At 40.0% G+C, this 18,934-nt stretch overlaps 2 long non-coding RNA genes across 2 annotated transcripts; both read left to right on the top strand.

Moving 5' to 3' along the window:
• Positions 1-1,716: 1,716 nt before the first annotated feature.
• On the top strand, positions 1,717-2,665 carry LOC122006117. Its single transcript, XR_006118635.1, has 3 exons — positions 1,717-2,214; positions 2,293-2,401; positions 2,605-2,665. It is a non-coding gene; the product is annotated as an uncharacterized LOC122006117 (long non-coding RNA).
• A 10,314-nt stretch (positions 2,666-12,979) lies between these two features.
• Positions 12,980-15,835, top strand: LOC122006118. The gene is made up of 3 exons (XR_006118636.1): positions 12,980-13,671; positions 13,746-14,772; positions 15,663-15,835. It is a non-coding gene; the product is annotated as an uncharacterized LOC122006118 (long non-coding RNA).
• The last annotated feature ends 3,099 nt before the right edge of the window (positions 15,836-18,934 follow it).

The following is an 18,934-nucleotide window of genomic DNA, read 5'->3' as shown; positions in this document are numbered from 1 at the left end:
TTATATGTTGTTCCGGGCGCTTGGATTCCTTAGGCGCACGGAATCAATAAAGATGCTCAGTGGCGGCGACTTGGCTGGATATAATTTGCTTTCGGGCGGATCCCTTGGGGACCTCAGCGCCGGACCACCTTGTTCGAAAACTCCTTTTCTGCAAAACAAAGTTAGTCAGAGGCAATATATATCCTGCAAAGCAGTTGTTAGCACATTTTATAATAGTATGAATTAATACAAATAGTATGACTTAGATTACGTCTTTCGAGAGCGGAATCTAGTCACGATCTCGACTTACATCCGAAATGGATCTAAGCGGATCGGCGCTAATGTTCCCTTCCGAGCAGCGTCCTCATGATCCTCCCCTCGATGACTTACCTCACTGCCAGACGTCCGATCAGCCTTGACCCGTCTGGACTTTCTTTCGACTATCCGGTCGACCCGTCGACCTGGTTCGGCTCCAGCATCCGGTCAGCCCGTCGACCCGCTTGGACTTCTCGCCAGCTATCCGGTCAGCCCGTCGACCTAGCTGGACTTCGTGCCAGACATCCGGTCAGCCCGTCGACCTGTCTGGACTTCTCCTGCACACTCGATCAAAGTGTCAGACAACAACAAAACTAACTTAACCTATTTGTCATTCATCAAAACCTAGGTTAGACCGTTAGTGCTACCCGCACCAACACTTTTCTCACTTGCAACCCTTCTTCGCCAGATTACTTCATTCTCTGCTGACTTCCCACTCAAAAAATAAACAAGAATCTACATGAACAGGCATCGACCATCACGGTGCGCCCGGTATGTTGGAGAAGAGAGGGAGAGAAAATGAACTTTACCTGCGAGATCGTGTTCGGAAGGGATGGAGAAGCCTGTCGTGAAAGATCAGCCGCTGTGACCAGGCAGTGGCCAGCGCGGTAGACTCGGTATGCTGGAGAAGTGAGGGGGAGAAAATGAACCTTACCTGCTAGAGATCGTGCGCCTGGAAGGGATGAAGAAGCCTTCAAGCCGTCGCCGCCAACGAGCTGAGAAGAGAAGAGGAGACAAAGAGTTAGGTCAGGGTAGGGGTCGAAGAGGAGACAAAGCGTTAGGTTAGGGTAGGGATTGGGAATATTAGGGATTTTAGCAACAAATTTAAATTCATCGCGAAATTCATCCCAAATTTGGGACAAATTTCCAATTTCATCCCAAAATTTAAGTTAAGCGTTTAAAAATTTGAAGATGGCCCTAGAGAGCTCGATACGAACTCATAGAAACTTGTTTTATATGATTCAGAGCTCTCTAGGTCCATCTTCCGCATTTTAAACGTATTTTTTTTTAAAAAAAAAATTGTTTTTGCGACGAACTTGGAAATTTGTCCCAAATTAGGGATGAACTCAGAAGTTCATCAAAAATTTGGGACGAATTTCCAAGTTCGTCCCAAATTTTTTTTAAGTTATACTTTTAAAAATTGAAAGATAGCCCTAGAGAGTTCGGAATGACACTAAATAAGTTTCTATGGGTTCATATGTAAAATACCGGAAAAATGGTGAATAATAATAAGGGAATTTTTCAAAATTTTTGGAAATTTTTCAAGAATTTTTCGGAGCTCGTATGGACGAATTTACGGGGATAAAAGTGAGCCCCGAGAAAAGCCTGTTTAGGCTACCCATTTAAGTGAGGAAAAGTTATTTTTCTTTTCCTTTTCTTTTTCTTTTTCTTTTTATTTATTTCCTTCCTCTCCACGCCGAACCCGTGCGTGCCCTAACCCCCTTCGATGTCGTTTCTCCTGCCTTTTCTCTCGCGAGTGGTTTCTCTTCTTCTTTCCTCCCTCGACAGCCACTTCTCGCCACTGCCCGAAGCTCTCCTCTGCCGTCGCTATTTGTCGTGGAGTTTCCAGTGTCATCGCCGATCCACTGTCGCCTTCCATCTTCCTCGCGTCTTCTTCGCCTACCGCAGCCGTGCCCTAATCGGCCGAGCCAATTCCCCCTTTTTCCTCTCCCGTGGTCGACGCAGACGCCGACTCCTCGTTTCACTGCCGGCGCCGCCCCTCGCTATGGAGAGTCCAGTGGCGCCGCCGACCTCCTCAGCTACCCTAGTTTGTGTTCACCGCCACTCCTCCTCATCCCTAGAGCCGGCTGCCGTCACCTGGTGTTAGATCTCTTCCTTTGTTTCGGCTAAATGTTTCCAGACAGGTTGTACCGGCCAAACAAGCTTGATCCGGTTAGAAGAAGAGTATCGATTTGGGGGGTAAGTAGTTGGTTTAGAGGATTATACATTAGTAATTTTAATCTAATGTTTAGCAGTGGATGTAATGATTTTTATTAGGGTAATTGCTTTGGGAATCCACAGCTCCACCTTGCTTCGATTAGGTTTATCGGCAAAAGATGTGATTTTCGGCCACAATTTCCATCAATATCCCTGGCTGTGAATTGAGGTAAGGTTTAGGGTCTTGATTTTCGTTGTAGATGATTGCTAGTTGTGTTAGCAAAAATTGTTAACTTGGATTCATGTGTAGGTTTTAATGTAATCGAGTAGTGGAATGATTAGGGTTTACCCTAAATTAATTTAGAAGATTTTATTTAGCTATTCGTTTAAATTTGTAGCTAAATAAAAATGTACATTATATGGTTGACACAGGACTGATTCGAGACGAGCGTCTTGACGTTGGATTTGACTGGATTAGACCTGCTATTGGAGGCGGGTACCTCTTGACTTATCTTTTATGATATTGTCAATTAGATATGCATAGTATTTTATAGCTACAAGCAATGATCATGTTTGTCTTTGGTATGTCACGGTTTGATACCCATAGCATGTTCTGTTTTGTCGCTTGTTACGTATCCATGTTTATACCTCGAGATTATTGCCATGAGTACCTTAATTCCTAGGGTAAGTGGCATACCATGCTTTACTGAGTTTAGCACTAGATTCTGGATTTTTATATCATATCTGGTCTGTGTACCTAGACCCTTTTACTTTGATTCATGTATATTGTTGGTACATATTTTATGGAGGTGGATATGTTCAGGACCTAGGTTGTTATACCATAGAGGACCTGTATACCCTAGATCTGTGGATTTGACTTACTGGTACTAGGGTACGCATTATATATATATATGGATTGATACAGGATATTGCCATGCTTAGTGTCATGCATCATTCGCATGATTGCATGATGTGCGATTTTCGGCTCCATTATTGTTGAGCACATCATTCTGCACACACGACCACTCGTGGGTTAGTGGTATATTCGAGGAGGTGTGTTGCGATGGGTGCTTCTGTCGAGGCTCCGTTGGTCCACTCGTGGGTTAGTGTGTGCGTTGTAGCGTGAGAGATCCTCCCGTCGTCGTGTATCGGAGATGAGGCGTTGAGCTCCCATTATGATTTGGAGTAGGAGGATAGGTGTACTCCCGTCCGTCCGCTCGGCCACTCGTGGGCGATGGCGTCGTGCGGTTGTCATGACCCTCGGTCTCACCGTCGTATGTGAGACAGGTGACTGGAGAGTAGGCAGAGTGCACGGTCAGCATATGTCATTTATTGCATTTATTTGCTTGTGTTCTTGCACTTATATTACGTATTTTGGTGGATCGTTTGTTTGGCATCATCGGGAGGCGTATTATGTCTGGTTTGTGACCCTTTTGTTACGGATAGGATTTCTGGTGAGTATAGCTTCCTCGATTACGTTTTTGTTTATTTTCTATATATGATTAGGAAGTTGTACTCCGTGTTTATTATTGTTAGATATATCTTACTATGCATATATTGTTGAGTTATTGAACTCACCCCCTTGGACACTATCTTTTTCAGGTACCAGGTTGGTTATGGTGTCTCTTGGAGTATCCTGTCTGCTGGTCCCATGTCACCTCAGAAGATCTGTCTTCGCTGTTGTCCATTTATACTTTGGTATTTGTGTATCTAGCTTGTGTTTCGGTTTTGTTTCCGGAGTGGTGTTTTGTGGTGTGGTGTAAGCCTAGCCGGCTAGCATGTCATGTATTTTGGTTTTCTATCGTTTTTCTACTGTGTTTTGGATTTTTGTTCCAGCCGAGTGGGCTGATGATATAAATTGCGTGGATGACTTTGTGTTATATTTTTTTATTACTATTATTGTTCTGGCCGAGTTGGTCGAGGTATATGTGGCCCTGAGGGCTTTGTATAAATGTTTCAGATTGTCACCCGTACAGGGGAGGTGCTGCTGAAATTTCTTCGGACAGGGACTCCTTCGGGGCGTGACAATTTAGTGGTATCAGAGCAGGTATACAAGACTTGCTATGTGTGTTGGATTTTCGAGATTTATCTGATACCAATTTATTTGGTATCAGAGCACAGTTTACGGGTTTTATATTCCGTATTTTGGATTTCCTGTTTTAGTCTTCTTGATGTGACTTTTCGGGTATTGGGACCTGGCAGCGACAGGACATCTCCAAGCTATAGGAGGTATGTTGGTATGTGTTATCCTACCTTTTTGGTTAGTATATGCACAGTTGACTATTATAGTTTATGACATGTATTAGTATTCTTTATTAGTACCTGTCTGGTTGTTGTAGCATATATTATATGTGATGGGTTAGCCACTAATCTTGATTGACCTTAATAGAGATTAAGGATTTTAGGCTTTGGTTATTTTATATATCATACCCCTAGTAGTTTTAGCTTATGTTACGATTAGTTGGTTAGAAGATTAAGGCACATACCAGCCTCTGTTTTTATTAGCTGTGTAGTGGATAGTATCTACAGATTCATGTTGACTTAGCCAGTAGTATATCATTTTATCTTAATTAATTTTATTAGTAGATAATTGATCTACTCTTGTTAGACCGATCAGTAGAAGTTTGATTTACCATAGTTGCTTGAAGAGGATTAATGTAACCTTGATCAGTTGGAAGAAGACCGATTTAGTTTTGTTGGTTCAATTAGTAGAGGACCATCATACTCTATTTTATAGAGATGCTAATCTTTGAGTTATTCCTGCTTAGTGGATATCTTGAGCACATAGAGTACATGGCTTGTACTGAAGTGGGGAAAGACTGAATTTGCTGTATACCGTTGTCGGTTTGGTCAGTCTATTGAGGATCGATGTATCCTATTCCATGTGGACTTTTATGTTAGACTGTATATACCTAGTTGGATTGTCTATGTTTGCATTTTCCTGTATGATCTTTATGTTTGATTTTATTTAGTTATACCCCTAAACCATGAGAGTAGGTATCATAGGGTTTGTGTGGTAGATTGGATTAAATATGCTGATTATACATACATGTGTAGTTTATACACTTGCTTATTATGTGTTGTAGGAGTTCTATGATAGACGGTCAAAATTGCATGTAGTGAGTGTATATTTGTCCAGGTGATGATTATTGTGGGTTTCTAGTAGATTATACCCGTGTGGTCTGATTGGTTTATTGGAGGTATTTTGTCGATTAAATCTATGTTGTGAAATGTACACATGTGTTTGAGTGTTTTATTGGAGGTATCTTATCGACTTAATCTGAGTTGTGATATGTGCAGATGTGTTCGGTGTAATATTTGAGGTATCTTGTTTATTATATGATTGTTCTGAGTGTATACTCGTGTCGATTATGATTTGTTGGAAGTATTACGTTGATTATACTCTTGGCATAGGTGTATATATGTCATGTGAGTGTTGTTTGAGGTGTATTGTTGATTATACCTATGTTGATATATGCACACGGGTTCGGTATGCATTGTTGGAGGTATCACGATGAATTATACCTATGTTGTGAGTATGTGTGGTGTGTACAAATTGGATGATTATGTCGATCATACATATGTTGTGTGAGCACGTGTGCCAGGTGTATTATTGGTAGCAGCATGATGATTCTACTTATGTTGAATGCAGGATGTGGAGTGTCTGCATTATGTCATTTGTTGGATTACCCTGTCAACCCATTTTCTTATCAGTGGGTGACTCACTACGATGTTGATAGAATTGACGATGAGTTTGATTTGATTGCTGGATTGTTATACCTTTGGCTGCCCACAGTGATATGTGGTTGAGTGATCTCGTGCAGCCTCTAGTTGGATAGTTAGGTGCCTTGGACACTTATGGATCGTTTGTGGTGGTGCGGAGCTCCTACATATTATTGTTGGTTTGTGGTAGAGCGTTGCTCTTACATATTTTGGACTGTTGTGGTGGAGCGTTGCTCCCACATATTACGGATTGTTTGTGGTAGAGCGTTGCTCCCACATATGTGGTATTTCTTGTGATGGTGCGTTGCTCTCACACTGGAGGATTTATTCTTTGGTGATTTATGTTGTTGGTGATCATATTTCCGACTTATTGTCGAGGATCTTATGGTTAGGAATGGCAGTGACACAGACATTATGTGTCTTGGTTTTACCATTAGGGCTTGCGGTGCCCTAGATGTTATCATAGAATCGATGATTTGGGTATCACTAGGATGTTTGGATTGGTTTCCATTGTCTTTGTTGACGATGTGGTGATCTACTTCTGATCCGAGGTGGGTCACGTACACCATCTTCGTATAGTTCTAGAGATGTTTCGATGGAAACGTTTATATGTGAAGATCAGTAGTGCGTATTTTGGTTGTCTTCTGTGAGATGTTTGAGACACACGGTGACCAGTAGGAGTATACCGTGGTTACATAGGAGATAGAGGTTGTTATCGTTGGGAGTAGTTATAGTCTATACAGAAGACTCGCAACTTCCTTGGTCTGGCTCGATATTACAGACGACTCGTTGGGGGTTTTTCCACGTGTTGTTATGCCACTGACACGCCTGACCAAGAAAGGCGTGAAGTTCATGTGGTTCGAGGACTACGAGACCAGCTTTCAGGAGCTGAAGTGGAGACTAGTGTCGGCTCCGATTTTGGTTTTTACCTTTTGGAGAGGACGGATTTGTGCACTATACCGACGCATCTCTACAGGATTTGTGCGTTGTTTTGCTGCAGCACGGCAGGGTAGTCTCCTACTTCTCGGCAGTTGAAGGAGCATGAGGAGAACTACCCGGTACATGACTTGTGGTTGGCCGCCATTATTTTGCCTTGAAGATTTGGCAGCTTCATCTGTTCGGTATTACATTTGAGATTCTCACTGATCATAAGAGTCTCAAATATATTTCACCCAGAAGAAAACTTAATCTCCGATAGAGGAGATGGATGGAATTTCTGAAGGATTACGAATGTACCATTAGCTATCACCCGGGGAAAAGCTAATGTGGTTGCTGATGCACTCAGCAGGAAGTCCAGAGGGACTTTGGCTTGCCAGCGAGTTTCAGTTACAGACTTGGTTCAGAGTTTCTTCGAGTTAGACCTTGAGGAGCAGGGACAAACAAAGCAGGGTATTCTGGTTACCATGGTTGCTCAGTCATCGATCAGAACGAGGATCCGAGAGGCCCAGGCTGGTGATTAGCATTTGCAGTTCATTGGCAGTCAGATAGCTTCCGGGCAGCAGACTGAGTTCACACGAGACGAGGAGGGTATTATATACTTCCGAGGCAGATTATGCTTACCTCAGTCTCATCCGGTCTTACCGGAGCTACTTCAGGAGGCTCATCGCTCTCGATTTACAATCCATCCATGCGGAACCCGCATGTGTCGAGATTTGAGGCGTTCCTACTGGTGGAACGGTATGAAGAAAGACATCGTGGAATTTGTAGCAAGGTGTTTTGTCAGTCAGCAGATGAAGTCCGAGCATCAGAGACTGCCGGTTTACTTCAGCGGATTCCTATTTCCGAGTGGAAATGAGAACACATTACCATGGACTTTGTGGTGGGTTTGCCAAGGACACGACGAGGCCATGACACGATTTGGGTAATCGTTGATCGATTAACCAAATCCGCGCACTCGTTAGCGATCCGGAAGACTGATTTCCTGGATCGATTGGTAGATCTGTTTTGCCGGGAGATCATCAGATCACGTGGTGTCCCGTTGACTATTATTTCGGATAGAGACTCACGGTTCACGTCTCGTTTTTGACAGAGTCTGCAGCAGGCCTTGGGCATGCAGCTCTGTTTCAGTACAACTTTCCATCCGCAGACAGATGAACCATTAGAGCGGACCATTCAGACTTTAGAGGACTTGCTGAGGTCTTGTGTATTGGATTTTAGGGGCAGTTGGGAGGACCATTTGTCATTGGTAGAGTTCGCCTACAACAACGGTTTGCATTCGGCTATCCAAATGCCACCGTTGAAGTGTTGTAGGGTAGGCCTTGTAGGACACCCACCCTCTGGATGAGGTTGGGGAGGCCCAGTTGTTGGGACCTCATAGAGCCCAGCATGAGGCAGAGTTGGTCCGTACTATTAGACGGAGGATGTCAGAGGCATAAGACTGTCAGAAGAGTTATGCTGACCGAAGTCGGAGACTCTTAGAGTTCTCCATTTGCGACCATGTATTTCTGCGAGTTTCACCCACGAAAGGGGTGAAGAGATTGGCCTCAGAGGTAAGCCAGCTCCGCGATACATTAGACCTTTCCAGATCTTGGAGAGGATTGGAGTGGTAGCTTACTGGCTAGCACTACCACCGCCCTGGGTGGGCTTGTACGATGTGTTCTACGTGTCTATGTTGAGGAGATACCTATCCGACACGACGCATGTGCTAACAGGTATCTCAGTTCCTATTCAGCCTGACGTCACCTATGAGGAGGTTCCGGTACGGATTCTAGACCGGAAAGAGCATCAGTTACGGAACAAGACTATCCGACTGGAAAAAAAAGTCGGATGGCAGCATCATTCTGACGAGGAGGCTATCTGGGAGCTCGAGGATACGATCCGAGCTCGATACCCCCCGCGTTTTATGTAAGTTATGGTTCCGTTCAGCATTTATACTATCTATTGGTTGTTAGTACTTGCTGATGATAGATAACGAAATTTGGGGACCAAATTTTTATTAGTGGGGGAGAATGTAAAATACCGGAAAAATGGTGAATAATAAAAAGGGAATTTTCCAGAATTTTTGGAAATTTTTCGGATCTCGTATGGACGAATTTACGGGGATAAAAGTGGGCCCCGGGAAAAGCCTGTTTAGGCTATCCATTTAAGTGAGGAAAAGTTATTTTTCTTTTCCTTTTCTTTTCCTTTTTCTTTTTATTTATTTCCTTCCTCTCCCCACCGAACCCGTGCGTTCCCTAACCCCCTTCGACGTCGTTTCTCCTCCCTTTTCTCTCGCGAGTGGTTTCTCTTCTTCTTTCCTCCCTCGACAGCCACTTCTCGCCACTGCCCGAAGCTCTCCTCTGCCATCGCTATTTGCCGTGGAGTTTCCAGTGTCGTTGCCGATCCACTGTCGCCTTCCATCTTCCTTGCGTCTTCTTCGCCTACCGCAGCCGTGCCCTAATCGGCCGAGCCAATTCCCCTCCTCTGCTGCCCTAGTTTGTGTTCACCGCCGCTCCTCCTCATCCCTAAAGTCGGCTGCCGCCACCTAGTGTTAGATCTCTTCCTTTGTTTCGGCCAGAAGTTTCCAGACAGGTTGTACCAGCCAAACAAGCTTGATCCGGTTAGAAGAAGAGTATCGATTTGGGGGGTAAGTAGTTGGTTTAGAGGATTATACATTAGTAATTTTAATCTAATGTTTAGCAGTGGATGTAATGATTTTTATTAGGGTAATTGCTTTGGGAATCCACAGCTCCACCTTGCTTCGATTAGGTTTATCGGCGAAAGCTGTGATTTTCGACCACAATTTCTAGCAATATCCTTGGTTGTGAATTGAGGTAAGGTTGAGGGTCTTGATTTTCGTTGTAGATGATTGCTAGTTGTGTTAGTAAAAATTGTTAACTTGGATTCATGTGTAGGTTTCAATGTAATCGAGTAGTGGAATGATTAGGGTTTACCCTAAATTAATTTAGAAGATTTTATTTAGCTATTCGTTTAAATTTGTAGCTAAATAAAAATGTACATTATATGGTTGACACAGGACGGATTCGAGACGAGCGTCTTGACGTTGGATTTGACTGGATTGGACCGGCTATTGGAGGCGGGTACCTCTTGACTTATCTTTTATGATATTGTCAATTGGATATGCATAGTATTTTATAGCTACAAGCAATGATCATGTTTGTCTTTGGTATGTCACGGTTTGATATCCATAGCATGTTCTGTTTTGTCGCTTGTTACGTATCCATGTTTATACCTCGAGATTATTGCCATGAGTACCTTAATTCCTAGATTAAGTGGCATACCATGCTTTACTGAGTTTAGGACTAGATTCTAGATTTTTATATCATATCTGGTCTGTGAACCTAGACCCTTTTACTTTGATTCATGTATATTGTTGGTACATATTTTATGGAGGTGGATATGTTCAGGACCTACGTTGTTATACCATAGAGGACCTGTATACCCTAGATCTGTGGATTTGACTTACTGGTACTAGGGTACGCATTTTACATATATATATACGGATTGATACAGGATATTGTCATGCTTAGTGTCATACATCATTCGCATGATTACATTCTGTGCGATTGTCAGCTCCATTATTGTTGAACACATGATCTGTATACACCACCACTCGTGGGTTAGTGGTATATTCGAGGTGTGTTGCGGCGGTGCTCTGCGGCTCCGTTGGTCCACTCGTGGGTTAGTGTGTGCGTTGTAGACAGAGATCCCTCCCGTCGTAGTGTATCGGAGATGAGGCATTGAGCTCCCCAATTATGATTTGGAGTAGGAGGATAGGTGTACTCGGCATCCGTCCACTCGGTCACTCATCGGGAGCGATGGCGTCGAGTCCGCGATTATCGCACCCTCGGTCTCACCGTCGTGTGAGGCGGTGGAGAGTAAGGGTGACCAGGACATGTCATTGGCATCATATGCATTTATTGCATTTATTTGCTTGTGTTTGCTGCACTTATATTCTGTATTTTGGTGGATGCATTTGTTTGACATGCATACAGGAGGCATATTGTGTATCTTGTTTGACGACCCTTTTGTTTTGGATAGGATATCCTGGTGAGTACAGCTTCCTCAGTTACCTTTCAATTTTGCATTTTTCCTATATATGATTAGGAAGCTGTAACTCCATGTTTATTACTGTTAGATATATCTTACTATGCATGTCTATTGGTATTCGCTGAGTTGTTGAACTCACCCCCTTGGACACTATCTTTTTCAGGTACCAGGTTGGTTATGGTGTCGCTTGGAGTATCCTGTCTGTTGGTCCCATGTCACCTCAGAAGATCTGTCTTCGCTGTTGTCCTTTTGTACTTTGGTATTTGTGTATCTAGCTTGTGTTTCGGTTTTGTTTCCGGAGTGGTGTTTTGTGGTGTGGTGTAAGCCTTGCCGGCTAGCATGTCATGTATTTTGGTTTTCTATCGTTTTTCTGCTGTGTTTTGGATTTTTGTTCCAGCCGAGTGGGCTGATGATATAAACTGCGTGGATGACTTTGTGTTATATTTTTTTATTACTGTTATTGTTCCGGCCGTGTTGGTCGAGGTATATGTGGCCCTGAGGGCTTTGTATAAATGTTTCAGATTGTCACCCGTACAAGGGAGGTGCTGTCGAAATTTCTTTGGACAGGGACTCCTTCGGGGCGTGACATCATATCGTTCTCCTAACACTACAACAAAAATGTTAAAAGACAACACCCCTACGACAACGGTTTTAAGAGAAAGCGTTGCGTATTTGCTCAAAGACAACTGTTTTTGCCAAAACCGTTGTCTTTGAACTCCTCATTAAATATAAAAGACAACGGTTTTGGGAAAAATGTTGTCATTGAGTGATTTCTTTTTGAATCAACAACACTTTTTACAACGGTTTTCTGAATCCGTTGTCTTTAAGTGTTTTTTTAGCGTCTACGACAACGGTTTTAATAAAACCGTTGTCTTTGACTTTACTCGTTTCATCATTTCCCCCTCGTAGTTTTGCTTTTCCTCTCTCCGCAAATCTTTTCGGAGCCTTCTTTTCCCCTTCGCGCTCTTAAACCTAAGTCATTTTTCTTTCCTCTCCTCATACAATCTCTTCACGCCATCCTGTCGATCACTGGATCTTCCTCCACGACGAAGCGAGCACCTCCCATGGCTCGCTTTCTTCTTCCTGTCAGAATCGAATAGTTGCATCCAACCAAACAAACCACATCCATCGTAAGGTCAAGGTACAGGGTGAATCGGAAGTGATGAGGCGGAAGAAGATGGTGGTGTTGCTCCTTTTGTTCCTATTTTTCTCGGTGTTTTGCTACGTATCTGTTGCATCCCTAGCTAGTGAGCGTGGATTTTGATGTTTGTGTGTGTGTGCGCGAGTGTGAGGGAGGGGAGAGGTTGTGGGTTTCACGGGTTCCCTGTTGAGCTTTGATCGTTCTGTTTTACTTTTTTTTTAGGGCTGGTAAGCGTGTTGTTCTTCAACCTCTTTTCTGCCCTTCTGCGGTAGCTTGGTCGGCGACGTTGGATTCGAGGATTGGTAAGACTCGAAGATTGATCTCTCTCTCTCTCTCTTCTTTTTGTTTAGTTGATTTGGTGTTTTGGATTAATCAGCGATCTTGAGCCCCTCGATTGTGAGGATTGAGAGTGGATACGGCATTGAGACTATTTTCGATGGGAGTAAGCATGGAATCGAGCCATTCTCGGTCGAAGTCATGCCGGGAGGGGAGCTTCTGGTACTGGATTCCAAGAACAGTAACATCTACAAGGTTTCTTTACCCTTGTCTAAATGTGAGTGTGCTTATCCTCTCATAAAGATCGAAGTGTCCATTTGCATGACACAAATATAACCAATGATACCACATGAAACACCATGAATGAGGCCTACAATGTGCAATTTCATAAGGATTTTAATGCTTAGACTCTTCATCTATCTCCTCAATATCCATGTTCAATGCTCTAAGTAGGCATTCAAACTTTCTATTGATGTGAATATAAATTAAAGATGTTAAATGGTTTCTGTAAAATACTTACTGAATCTATTAGTCCCAGGGACTTATGACTGATACTTGTTTGATTTTGTCCGATATGAGATTGATATCTTGACAGTGGAATATTTGAGTGTTCTTAAAGTTACTGGATGTGAAGCCAAGTGATGGTCTAGAGGAGCAGCCTAAGTTGTTCTGAAAAATATCAGCAATAGTTGCTGGTTGGTGATGATGGTTTCACTGTTCTGATACCATGACGATCCAATTTTGTGATTGTCTTCCATTAGAAAGGGGCCAAAGAAGATAACTACTAATAAGTAACACGATGTGTTTGATTCCAGAATTTCTATGCTGATGTTGGCACTTTGAATATGACATTGTATTTTTAATCTTTTAATTTAGTTAATCTTTTAAGCATTTGTTCCAGATACATTCTTGAATATGATTGTTCTAAATGCGCTCTTATTGTGGTTTGTTGAATAACTAAATCTCTTTGATATTATCACTGACTTCCATTGTGAATTTTTTGGATAGACAACAGGCCTAAGCTTGTTGCTGGTTCAGCTAAAGGTTGGAGCGGTCATGTTGATGGCAAACCACGTGAAGCAAGGATGAACCATCCAACAGGGCTCACAGTCGATAGCAAGGGTAACATTTATGTTGCTGACACAAAGAACAAAGCAATTAGGAAAATCGTTGATGGCCTAAGCATGTCATTTTGTAACTACAAATATTGTAACTTTGTGAGCTCAAGTTCATCGAATTTGTTATTGTTCTATTCTGTGCAATCAAAACGGTCCTTATTTATCAATCATGTTTTAATCACTTTCTACATGCCAGGTAGCGTGTGAATAATGTTCAAGCTTCAGCAAGATGATTTCCCAGTGGATACTCATGTGTGCTCTTTTAACTAATCTCAAATTCTAGCAAAGTATCAACTAATATATGCAGAACCATGGTACTTTTGCAGGTTTTTCGGATAATGAGGGGCATTGGTTGGATCCCCATTAAAGCAAACAGAGAACAAGCATATATCCACCTCGATAATAGAATACCTAATCATTTGAAGTTTGACCTGAATTATCTTCTTGTAACTCATGGAAGATTTTTGTCACAGGTGTTCTGTTAGAAGAGGTAATTAGAACACGGGAGATGGTCCACAGGTTTCCTGCCCTCTCACTCAGTACTGTAAGAATACAACGAAATAAGCTAATCATTTCCAGCTTGCATCTCTATAAATCTACATCACCTGCTATCTTTCCCATAAATATTATGAGTGAAGCACTGAAGCTACAGTAGTTTATCCTTATGTTGGTTGCAACTTCTGCCTTCTTTAATTGCCTGAGCTGTAACACATTGAACTCTACCTAGTCTGTACATCTGCTTGTCATAGTTGGGCCTCATTGGTCATCTCTTAGGGTGCTTGAATAGTCTTTGACCTAAATGAAAGTTACTGAAGATGAACTCATGAAACTGTACTATGATAATTAGCTATCTTGAAATATTGCTTTGAATATAGCGCTCCATGAATACATGTAACATACTGAAGTTGGTTGTCCCTTTGTGAGTTTAATATCCATGAATACATTTAACATACATTTAACAATCGAGTTTAATATTCTTGAAAATTTTCTGTTCAACTCTTATTCATTGGCTTGTCTTTGTCTATCATAGAGCTTAGCAACTAACTCATAGGCAATCCTTTGCTTTTGGTTCTAAAGAAGATATTTTCTGATATTATCAACATTGTTAATACTTGCTTACATCACTACCCACTCATTATATTCTCTTTTTTTGACCAAAATTAGGTTGTGTACCTTTAAGTCACTCTCTTGTCATCTGCATTTATAATATTCATACTTCTTTTCCTCTTTGATTCACACTCATGTGTGTGATTATGCAAATAGCTGCATAAGTACTATTATTTCTCTAACTTTACTAGGTACGAGGCCAATCAACCTGCCGTAGTAGACCAGTGCTTCAAGATGTTAAGCATGGTAAGCAAAAAACAAGTTTCATTCCCATTTTTGTTTTATATTGAATTGGTAGGACAAAGTTGTGGAGCTACACAAATGCATCTCTAGCTTTCCACCTTTTAAGATTTCAAGTGATATGCTCTCTTATTCTCACGTTTATTTGCAAACAAAGTTGGATTTTCTGTTAAGTGGTACTAATCTTGTCCTCCTTTTGTTATTAGTATTTTTCCACTTTGTTTATTGAAACACTGAAACTTCCAGAGCATGCTATCATGTAGAAGAAAAATATAAAACAAAAGTTGCATCCACTTGGTGATGCTCTTTGTATTTTGATTTTTTTTTTTTTCCTTTGATTGACTCTAGCAATGCATTTGCTGTGGAGAAACATTAATTTACTGATGAGAAAAGTCATGTCAGCTTAGTATAAGGATGAGTTTGATCCAACATTGACTCTTCATCCAATATCCCTACTGAAGAAATGGAAACTGGTGTGGCAGCACAAGGTTCTGGTTCCAGGGAGTTGAAAGCCAACTCTCTCTATCCAGACAAAGGAGAAGAGAAAAAGATTCGCTTGTGTGGCTTTGAGTTCGATCCAAATTGGGATGGGGAGAGTGGAAACAAGGAGGATGGTAATTTTTGAGTTCCAAGAATAGTTTAACAATTTTGTTACTGATTATACGTCTATTAAATGCTACTACATTTTAATATTTTCTTTCTCAAGTACTTAGAAAATGATACTATACTAATTTTGGATGAGAAGAGAAGAAACCTTCTTGTTTTCTCTGGTTACAGTTCATGCAGTTATTACAATTCTCTTTTCTGTTATATTTTATATTTTTCTTTGATAAGTTTTGTTTAATTTTTCTCTCCTTTGAGTTTTAAGTATTGATTAATTGACTTTTCTCTTGTAGGTACATAACACAGGGGCAATTCATGAGGATTGAGATTTTTGATGCAAGGAGTGAGCTTTCTTTAGTTTCTATATGGCCTTGCTTATGCGAAGAAGTCATTTGACGAACTGGAAAACATGTGATTTATGGTTTGATACTACTAAGTTTAATGAGTGTACAACTCTTTTTGTATATTTGAGCTGGCATATTTTAGATTGAATATAGTAAATATTTAGTTTTGTATTGGTGGTCATGCTTATATTAAAAAAAGATTGGTTGTTTGTTATTATCATGTTACAACATGAACATTAAAGACAACGGTTAGAAACGTTGTAAAAAGTACGTAATTACAATGGATTTTTTTTTGTGAAAAGTGATAAAAGACAACGATTTTATCGATTGTAAAATATATTAAAATTATATACCACAACGGTTTATAATTGTTGTAAAATTTAAAACCGCAATGTTTTAAATTATCTACCACAACGGTTTATATCTGTTGTAAAAAGAGTCTACAACAACGGTTTATTTTTGTTGTTGAAATTATCTACCACAATGGTTTTAAAACGTTGTCGTATCCTTCGTAGTCAAATTTTGAACATATAAACAACAACGGATAAAAACCGTTGTCAAATGTCTACAAAGACAACGGATTCAAAACTGTTGTCATAGGGCAATACATTCTACAACACCCTCAGTTACAACGGTTTTTTGACCCTACGACAACGGATAATATCCGTTGTTGTTTGCAGTTTTTGTTGTAGTGTAATCTTATTAATGTGGTCAAATATAATTTTTAACAAATATACTGACAATTATAAATTTTTTACCCCGAACGAGTATTAAATATTTGATTCTTCTTCCAAAAATTTATAAATATCAGTGTATTGGCTAAAAATTATGTTTGAGCTCATTAGTAAGGAGATCGATACGAACCCATAGAAACTTATTTCGTGTCACTCTGATCTCTCTAGGATCATCTTCCAATTTTTAAAAGTCTAACCTAAAAATAGATTTTAGAACGAATTTGAAATTTCATCCCAAATTTGTGACAAAATTGACGAAAAATATATATTCATTGACAATTAGCAACAAATCCAGAGATTTGTCGCAAAATTGTGTAAATTTTCCAACAAAATTTATATTTCGATTTGCAATGAATTCTGCGACGAAAATATATTTGTTGCTAATATTCGACGAATTTATTTCGTTGCTAATTAGCGACGAATTTGGTGTTCGTTGCAAAACCTATTGCAATTTGCAACAAATATTATTAATCCCAAATATTCGTCCCTAAATTGTAGTTTTTTTGTAGTGATCATCTTTCAAGATGACATACTATCTTTTAGATGAATATCATATCCTTTTTTTAAGAGTTGTCTTAAGATTAAAATGTTTCTCTTCATATTTGGCACAAAGAAAACATTCAAGATAAATTCATATTTTCCATTCTTCAAACAGATGAGAATTTTACCTTTACCTTTTCACCTCGATTTTTTATTTATCTCTGAAGAATACATTACCACCAACTGATTCACCAAGCTTATGAACATATTTATTTTTCCACACATATGATTGCTTGCACAAGTGTCAAGATACCACATTGTATCTTCGTCTCTTTCATTATCTTTATATGCTAGCAGTAGGTTGTCATCTTTTCCTTTTCTTTCTTTCATATAGTTTACAATTTTTTATTTTACTTTATTCTTAGACTATCTGCATTCTTTATCATAATGCCCAAACTTGTTATAATTGTAGCACTTAACTTAAAATTTGTTGTACCTCAAGTTTATGTGTCCTCTTCCACGTCCTCTTGTTGAATTTTCTTCTTTTCATTGTTGTTATTGGAACCCCATCCTTGCTCATTAGAACATACTCATCCATATCCACGACCTCTTCCGCGTTGACTTCTATTATTATTGAAGCTTTCATCTTTCTTAGTTAGTTGAAAAGTCATCTTAAGAATGTTGAGTAATCTCTTTATTTATCTTCTTCTTTTCTTCATGGACTTATAGTAAATCCAAGAGCTATTCTATCGTCATGGCTTGTACATCTTTAGTCTCTTCAATGATGGTTGTAATAGTATCAAATCTTGAATTTAATGATTGAAGAATTTTTACAAGACTGTACTATCTGATTCAGACTCTATCAATTTTGTTGGTAATATCACTGGATGGCATATGCGGCTAGGACATATGGGTGAACGTGGGATGCTAGAACTTCTCAAGAGAAATTTGTTGAAGGGTGTCAAGACGTGAAGGTTAATATGAGAGATGTAATGGAAGAAAAATAATAACATTGTTGACGGGTGACTCATATTTGGATGAAGGTTAATATGAGGGATGTTATGGAAGAAAAATCTGTTAAGATTTTATATAACAGAATTTTGTTGCGATTTTTCATAATAAAATTCTGTTACGATTTTACCGGGTTTGAGGTTTAGCATTATTTATAGGGATCATTGTAAACCTTAGTACAATAACAATCATGAGAATCATTAATGTGATTCTCTGGTGTACAGAGAATTCTAATAAAACTTCGGTCGTTTTTGTGAAATAGGCACGACGCCGAACCATGGTAACTCTTCTTCTTTCTCTTCTCCTCCTCCTTCCTCATGTTTCCTCTCCTTTTGTGAGTGTTTGTCTTGTTGTTCCATGCGATCTCTTTCTCTCTTCCTCTTCTTCCGCGTTAGAAGTTGAGAGGTGTTGCCCCTCCCCTTCTTTGCGTAACAATTAACGCCAATAATGAAATACATAACTGAAACAGAACAAGTAAAGCAATGTAGTGGATGTACATAAGCAATGTAGTAGAGGTAACTGAACAAGTAGAGAACTACTCAAAGGAATCAATTCATCTTGGTTCACTAGTGTTCAGCTACAAACCACCAATGTGAACCTACTGTGAGTCAAATCAATTCCACCCGACTATGATATTTACCAATGGATCTAACATCCAAATGCCCCCAAAATCTAAAAGTAAATAATCCTAATAATCTATATTATATTTACATATTTTTTTAATATTTTTGAAATATAACAAACATGCACTATAATAAATATGACTTTCCACAACACATCATTAACGGCGCACAGTTAAAGTGCGTCATTAATAATAGTTTATATGGCGCACTCAATTATGTGCGCTGCAGATGGTGTAATATTTATACAAACGATGGCATGAATAAAAAATACACTATCAATAAACTTTTCTATGGCGTACAAAGTACGCTGTTAAAACTTAATATTAACGGCGTGTAAAATACCAGAAAATGGCGAATAACCAAGGAAATTTTT

The sequence above is a fragment of the Zingiber officinale genome, chromosome 7B, assembly GCF_018446385.1.
Source record: "Zingiber officinale cultivar Zhangliang chromosome 7B, Zo_v1.1, whole genome shotgun sequence".
NCBI classification, from domain to species: Eukaryota; Viridiplantae; Streptophyta; class Magnoliopsida; order Zingiberales; family Zingiberaceae; genus Zingiber; species Zingiber officinale.
Note: the sequence above shows the minus strand (reverse complement) of the source record. Positions and strands in the feature narration are given on the sequence as shown.